Source organism: Charadrius vociferus, unplaced genomic scaffold (assembly GCF_000708025.1).
Source record: "Charadrius vociferus isolate BGI_N301 unplaced genomic scaffold, ASM70802v2 scaffold650, whole genome shotgun sequence".
In the NCBI taxonomy this organism is placed as follows: domain Eukaryota; kingdom Metazoa; phylum Chordata; class Aves; order Charadriiformes; family Charadriidae; genus Charadrius; species Charadrius vociferus.
This window is the reverse complement of record NW_009646736.1, coordinates 5875782-5884469: the sequence shown is the minus strand read 5'-3', so window position 1 is coordinate 5884469 and position 8688 is coordinate 5875782.

Sequence of the window (8688 nt, the reverse complement as noted above, 5' to 3'; positions counted from 1 at the left end):
CGCGGTGCTCCCGGTCCCAGCCAAGGCCCCAAAAGGCGTTTGGGGGGGGAGGGGCTCAGCCGGGCCGGGCCGGGCCGCGGGTCGTGCCGCCGCAGGGCCCCGTGGGTGGGCCGTCCCGCACAGCTCCGCTTGTCCGCCACCGCAGACACCGGGCAGTGCGCGGCCGTGCAACCTGGAGGCAGGGCTTGCCCCTAAACATGTAGCAAAATGAAACGGAAAGAGTACTGTGTCGAACAACATCAGAATGTTACGTCGAGAAAAGCCCAACAATAAATAGCGAAAAGGATGGCACAGCAAATCCTCCGTTACTGGGTTTGGTAGCACACCAGCACAGCAACCTTCTTTAATGAACGTGGCTTAACTAGAGATTATAACCGGAGGTCACATTACATTTATCGTGAGTCTTGCATTCCTGTGCTTTCGCAGATTTTCAGCATAATGTGGAAGATGCTGGGGCTGAGGTAATACTTAAAACACAATAGATACACAGAAATGAATGAAAGCTTTAAATTCACCAACTCCTGACACCTACTGCCCTATGAGCGACAAAAAGGAGCAGGGCCTATGCTAATAACCACATTTGTCACCGGAGGATGAAGTGGGAGCTTCCAGAAGAGGCAAAAAGCAAGCAAAAGGAGAGGGTGAGAAAGACAGGGGTGACCGCAGAGGACTGGAAGTTTAGCAAGGAGGGCAAACCCCTCAGGAAACGTCCTGTGCTGCAGGTGTGCATCCAGCTGTGCGGGGAGGTATCTGAGAGGTGTTGCTCTGCCAGTAGCCATCTCCAGGGTGAAGGTTTAGCTGTGAGTCTTTTCATGGCTCCCATCCGAGTACAGGCTGTGTAGGTTGGTTAGTGGAGGTAACACTACAGCGTTATGAAAATGAACAGTCACTCAGGACCTGGAGAAAAGTCTCCCTCAAAGCTGGAAAACACGGGTCAATAGGCAAGACCAGCAGCGTGGACAAAAGTAAAAGCTTCAGCTCTTTCTCGTTCCTCCTGCGAAGGGCAGCTTCACAGGGATAGCGGAGAGCCAGGGAAATGCCGCTCTCCGCCGCCGTGTGCTCCCGCTCCGGCAGAGGGCAGGGACAGCCCGGCACCGGGGACAGCCCGCCCCGCTCAGGCGGCTGCTCCCCAGCTGCACCCCTGGGCCCGCCTGCGGTTAAATTTACTACATTACATGATTTCTACTTCCTAAGTCACACAAACAAATAGCAAAATAATAATAATAATTCTGTAGATGCAAATTGCTTTATGCTGCAAACAAGTAAGTGGTTGGCCAGAGAGCGCTGCTGCAACTGAGAAAAAGGTGAGGTGGACAGAGAAGGGTCATGTGGCAAAAATATGCATTTCTCTCTGCTATTCACGCCTCCTTCCACCATTTGCAGAATAACCATGCAAAAATGTTCTGGTCATGGATTGGCAGCTAAGCATCAAGAGACATCAGATGTTTATTGAGCTCCCTTGAGCAATAAGCAATTACAACAATAAGTGTTTGCTATACCTACAGCTGACACAGTACCTTACCATCTAGGATCTCATCTGCTCTGGAGGACAGCTCTCCATTTCTGCAACCACCTGCACAGCTCTCTGTGGGCCCCTAAGGCTTCGCACAGATTTGAACTGGAAGGACTGCTGGCTTGGAAGGAAGGAGAAATAAAACCCACCCCTTGACAGCAGGATTTGGGGACAATTCCATCAGTCTTTTTAGGATTTGCTGAGCTCCAAACTTGCTCGTAGAGGAGCTCTTCCACAGGAAGGAATGGTGTAGGCCAAGGGGCTTTAGAGATGGATTAGGCAGGACCTTGTTGCTTCAGAATCCAATTTGGGTCCTTCTCTTCCCCGATCTTTCTCACTGTTTCCTTGAGAACCACTTCAGCAGCTCACAGAGGCACAGGATTAGTGTAATCTGTGACCTGCTTTTGGATTTTTTTAACATGGCAGTGGAAACAGGTGCAGCAATGAGTTGGAAGCAAACCAGCTGGGGAACTTGTACTGGATAGAAGAGGCACTTAAGGCCATAGGAGGAGACAGTAGATGCTGCTCAGCTCTCCTGGGACTGCATTAATAAACCTGGTATGAAAGAAAGACTGACACTTCTGGATAAAAAGCAAACATCTAGTTGGAAAGAGGAACGTGCCCTTGGATGCTAGAGTTTAGGGGCCAGGAATGTTTAGCAAATTTGTGCTCCATTTGGCCTCAATCCCTTTATTTAATCCACCTCATTAATCCTTTTTAATTATCCACCTCATTGTTTAAATCCTCTGCTTACTGCTCAGCCTCCACGCTCTTTTGTAATTAATAAACTGCACCAAATTAAGAACATCATGATACAGAGCATGCTGTGAAAAAAAGGAAAGATATAGTTAGAGTTTCAAAGGTCATCTCTGAAGATAATTTTTCAGAATGAACTGTACTCCTGAATCTGTGCTATTTATAACACATTGCAATAGTACAGTAGCACTCGTGTACAGTTAGTCAGTGACGACACGTCAGTGTTTTAGGTTTAATGGGAGAGAAAGGGGAGGGGAGGGAAGGGAGGGAAGCAGCGAGATACAGATATCTATGGAGAATTAATGCTGGAAAGGGTAGGCTAATAATAATATTAAAAAGGAAATTTTAGACATTTTTCATTGTAATGCAGTAGGTCTGGTTGCATGCAGACCTGGGAGTTGTTTATTAACTGTTGTTACAATGACAGATATCATTAGGCAATATACTAGGGAAAATCATGAATTATCATAAATAATTAACACTAAGCTGCATTAAGTAAACCACATGCTGCGGTGCACTACCCTTGTCTTTGTGGCTGTTTTTTCCCCACTTTGAGAGGAGATGGCTCCCTTGCTCTCACCCCAGGCCAGAGCACAGCTGAACTGCTGCAATCGTTTTGCAAAGGTGGGTGTGAGGGAAGGGGAGAGGAAGGATTTAAAGTGCTGTGGAAGTTCCCTACCCTGCAGCAAAGGAAGTGTGACTGAGGGCATGAGGTGGGCAGATCAGGAGCAGGACAGAAATATAGCGTCTGTGTGTACAGGTTTGTAACTCTGCAAGTCATTTCATGCTCTCAGTAGTGGCTCACAGATCCCTAAAGCCACAGGCAGTGCGTGCTGTTTCTCCGTTGCTCAGGCAGCAGTCTTCCAGCTTCTTTTCCCTTATTCCACCCTCCATCTCCTCCCACCCCTGAGACTGAAAACCGCTAGGCAAGGATTCTCAAAATAGGTAGATGCACGCTCCCCCGAGTACTCGTGTGTTGCTAGGAAGCTCGGGGTGCACAGCGTGGGAGGAGAGCAGGGCAGAGATGAGATGAGAGGCAGGCACGGCCAGAGCACAGGTAGCCTGGGCTGCTAGGAGCCACTGAGCTCAATTGAGGTGCTTTAGCAGGGACCCCCACAATAACAAAAAACAACTGGAGTGTGACTGAGAGAGGGCAATTTGGCTCTGAGGTTCCCAGCAGTCTGGGCTTGTTGCTACTGCTCTGTCTGCTCTCTGTCTCCTGGCTGGAGCTGTTTCTTCGTTGCTCCATCATCTCTCTGCGCTGGTGCCCTACCTTCTCTCAGTTGTGAGTCCTGCTGTAGTCCTGCCATTCAGCAGCCGCTTTCCCTTCCAGGACCCCGCTGCGCCCCTGGGACACGTGTCTTAGCGGGAACCTGGGTTCGTTCTTCCCCTGGGACTCCTCAAGCAGTGAAGCCTATTATACAAACCAGTCACAGGGGCAACATCTGACTTGTACTGTCTGGCTGAGAAAGGTCAGTCATTTGCAGGGTATTTTCAGGCATTAGTGCAAGTATCAAATGAAGGCTTAATTCCAAAAGTTCTCCTGCAGCTTCTTGTCAGAGAGAATTAGCCTATGTGGCTAGAATCCAGATGTGCAAATTTATCAGCTGTTTAAAAGCATGGAAGTTCAAGACGAGTGCAACAGCAATCTTTCATTTGTCCATACCAAGAGTCCCTCCATTCAGCTCACTAACAGTGAGTACCAATTTGCGCTCTGGAAAACACTCTCACTCAGCACATACAAACAAAACAATTTCCTTAGCCATGTAGTATGTAAGTGAAGGTTCAGTCTTGCAACCCTTGCAGAGGAGAACTTGTACTTTGCTTTTGCTGTGAGCTCCTGGTGGGTGCGAAGTGGTGGATTCTAGCCACGGAAAACATATATGAATTATGCATACTCCCAATATGCTATTCTTCATCACAGTGATATAATTTCACTGCAATACTTATGTTCGGATCTGCTGCTGTCCAGCAAAACACAAGTTCTACCCCTAATCTTTCAATAACAAGGGCTTAAAAAAGACAACAACAAAATATTCAGATAAATTTTCTTAAAATATGTAGTGTTTTTTCTGAGTTTGCTGTGGTTAGAGTTTTTTGAGATTATTTCAGTTTGGTTTTATTGCTTTTATTTTAAAGCATAAAGAAGACAAATCTGAAAATATTCAACTTGAAGGTAAAGAGGGCAGAAAATTAGAAGCTCCTGTTGAAAGAGAACATTAAAATGAACATTGCTATGCAACCACAATGGTGTCAGTTATTGTTATACACTTTACAATATCTAGCTTTTCTCACCTCCAAGTGAGGCTTTAAAATACAAGTATCACTTTCACTTTTCTTTATCTGTTAAGGAATTATGTTTATAAAGTATAATTGTCCCTAATTAGTTACTCAAGAAGGAGAAAATGATGCAAGGATTCCTGTTTATCCAGTCTGAAAAAGATAGTGGTGTAGAAGCTCTAAAGGCAAGTTAGTCTTTTCAATATTAAATTGGAGCACTGCACCTACTCAGTTATTAGAAAAGATCATAATCACTGCAGTAGAAACCCACCAAGACATTATTTTCATGAGATTGATACACACTTGAGAAAGGATTAAAAAAAAAAACCACACAGAACAAAAGGACCATGTTTGTACATCTGTGTATCTGCTGAGATGTTCTCCCACGGACCCTGCAAACGTGAGCTACATTCGACAAAGTTAGGCGAGGCTAAAGCCTCCCTTTGACACCTATTCTTCCTAAATAAATAGAGCCAAGTTCTACCCTCACTCATAGTCAGTGGTGTTCCACAGAGGATGTCAGAACAGAATCACATTTGCTAAAGAGATTTTAGTGAAGAAGGATAAAAATCCAGAGCAAACAAAGTGGTTAAATGTTTTTACTCAGATAAAACTTCTTATTATGAAAGAAATCGGCAGCCTTGGAGGTGAAAATACTGAAAGGAAAAAGAAAAGAGAGACAGAGCTATATGGTATAGGATTATGTCAAGCAAGAGGTCTTAAGATTGATGTTTGCCCCTGTGAGTGGGTTGAATTGGGTGAGGCTGAAAGTGTATCTTCAAAAGTATCTTAAATCTTCCAAACGTCACCATTGTTTGTTCATAAGAGAACCTTGTCTCTAGTGGTAGATTTAAGTTAATTTCTTTACTCATTCAGAAAGGCAATGGATAATAGGAGGGCTAAATATGACCTCTTCCCTAGTGTGCTGAGTATGTCAGAGTGCAAACGATGAAATTAGCTTCCCCCCCAACTAAAAGGCATAATTTCATTAGGGAGGGTTGAAGTAATTCAGAATATCTTATAGGGCCTTTGATGTTTCAGACAAAATGATACCTTTGTGAAAGGACTTCAACAATGAATAAAAGAGAATTGTAATATAGAAACAAACCTACATTTGGTATTTTGGTAGATCCTTTTCTTTGAGTCTTCAGCCAGCACTGATTAACATTATCTTCCATTACTTACCTCATTACGCAGTGCAGTGCCTTCATCAGTGTTTTAAGAGTCTTCTCAAGGGTTATTTGGAGAGAAAGCCTGCAGAAAATTCTACACGTGCTAGAAGAAACCCTGGTATATGCTGACCATGCCCTTCTAAATATAAACTCTGGTTTAGAGAAATGCACGAGGCCTCTTCATGCACTACATTATGTGGACTCCTGTGACCTCCAAATGCCCTTATTTTCCCTTGCCTACCACGTAATAGTCATGTAATACTAACCTTGATGGACTACATATGAATAAGAGGCTATTTTGAGGTTGTAAGTGCTTTAAATTGTAAGGTTCCCAGTACACTGCTCCACAGCTGGCTTGGGAACAGAATAATTAACTCAATGTAAGATGTATGCAGTTGTCTTTATGAAAGCCCAATCTGTCCTCAGAGACTGTTCTCCCCTGTGAGGAGACAGACTTGGAAAAAAAAACAAAAGAACCAGATCGTTAGTAATGAGTTTCATTAATGTGGCTGCTAAAGCTACATTGCTGTCACTTGGTAATGATGTGAACTGTGATCTTTAGAAGCTCTGAGATCTTCCTGGCACTTTCTAGCCAGACAAGGAGACCCAGGTTATGCGTGTGTAACATCAGCAGAACACTTGGGACAAGCCAAAGCTGAATCCCCACACAGAGGCAGAGAAAATAAAATTTATATTTATTTTACACTGCTTGTATTTATCTGTAGCACAGGGTTAACAGGTAAAGCCACCAGGAACACAGCAAACAAAACTAGATAGCTACCATGGGCCTGTGCTTCCTCCAGAGGAGCCAGTATGTACAAGTCTCGGCTCTGCAAAACAGAAAGCCCCCATCCCCCTGAATATTATTTTAAGACATCTTGAAATATTACAGGAAGACATAAATAGTAGGGAAAAACTTCCAGACATTTATCTGCTCTGCAGCGTTAGTGTGTAGCTCCACCAATACCCAGACAGTCCAGTGGCCACTGGGACTGCGTCAGTCTTGAACCACAAGCAAACCCCACCTGCTCCTCCCAGCCAAGGCTGCCCCACGTAAAAACACAAACCCAGTGGGTGTCTCTCCCAGGAAGCCAGGTGATACCCCAGTACTCCCTTAGGCAAGAGGGCAGAACGCCTCCCACATCCCTGAAAGTCTGGAGGCTGTAGGAAAGTCAGAACGTGTTGAACGAGCCCTGCTGCCAATGCAAGGCCAGCAGTTCCCAATCAGCCACGGATTCTGTTGTTCTTTAGACACCATCTGTTGCAACAGCTGCTGGTGGCTTTCCAGCAGGCTCTTTAGCGCAAGTCTAAAACCAGATTGCTCCCAGTCAACCACCTCTCCTTATCTAACCTTGACAAGGGAGGCTGCAGATCACCGTCACTTCGGTCCTCTTCCCTAGGGCCTGCAATGGCACTCACAACCCTAAATGAAAGTATCACTTAGGGGCTGGGAGAAATGATCACCAGAGCCCTACTGGGAGCACCTGTGTGTGTGATGTGATGTGGTGGGAGCAGGGCAGGGGAGGAGGTATCTTCTAACAAACAACCCCCTCACCACCAGGTGCATCTATGGTGACGCAGCAAATGGTTCAGCATCCATCTGCCTCTTCTTCAGGACCACCCCTCTAGTGCAGAGCAGCCCCATGAGAAGCCTGACACCTACCAAAGGCTGAGCAATTTTCATTAAGTGCCAAAGAGCCTTTCCTCTCCCTGAACCACGCGCTATGGAGCTCAAGGTGAGTGGGGCCCTGCTCGCTCCTGGTGCAGCTGAGGCTCACTGCAGGCAGTTTATGCACAGCCCTCTCTCAGTCACTCACTCCTCCAGGACTGTCTGGTTGGTACAGCCCTACACGCCACCAGGCACCCCCACTAACACACATGGACATCAGGGCACATTATGCCTGTTATCTAAAAAATAAGTCTCTTAGTTTTACATTTTACTCCTCCCCTTGGCTTTTCAGCACTGTTCAGTTGTGTTTATTTTCCTAGCAGGACTCTTGTGTAATTTTTATAAAGACTATAAGCAGTGTCACCAGTCTGCCCTACTTTTGACAGTTCCATAAAATCAATAGTTTTACTGTAATGAAAAATGCATTGAAAATCACTTCCAACAACACATTACTACTTTTCTGTGCCAATTTTTAAGAACCTATTTCTGATTACCTCCTTGCTCAGAAGATTTTTGACATTGTCACAATTCATTATTGAATAAAAGATTTTTTATAAAAATCTTTGGGTAGAATGTTCCAATTCCATTGGACCTCGGTTTACATCGTATGACCATAGATACCTGTATGAATATCACCATGTAATACATACATTTGAAAACCCAAATGTATCTGTGTGTATCTGATGTTTAAGACCATCTGAAAACAAACAAAAAAGCAAACACTTCGAAACAGCGGAGCAATTCCGTACTCTAGCTCCTACCTGCACCTGCAAGTTACTTACCCTTCCGCACTGCCTTCCATTTACTTCAGAGGCGTTAAGGCTCAGTAACACGTATACAGTGCTTTTTCCCCCCTGTATTTTTATATTCCAATTATGTAACTGTGCCGCTTGCATAACCGCACGGCCGATAAATGTAGGATTTGTCTAAGGATCAAGACAGAGCAGCTCCTGTCAGCCCGTCACCGCGTCTCCCTCCCAGCCGCCCCGCTCGGAGTGCGGAGATAAGGTGGGTGCTCGATGTGTCACTGCGACGTGCGCCCTTCTCCACCCGCCCAGGAACGTTTCGCCCAAAATAACGTCTGCATTCATTGCGTGAGATAATGTCACCAAAGCAGCCAGGTCTCGGGCGGCCTCACTGAAGCACACACGGCAGAAACCCACCCAGCTGCCAGATGTCCCCAGCCTAGGGGTATTTCCCAGGTCCGTCCCGCCTGCTGGCCATCTCCCCACCCCGCCGGGTCGCCCACCACCTTCCTCGGGGCTTTTGCCCCGCGGCGTCGGGCTGGGCAGCGGCAC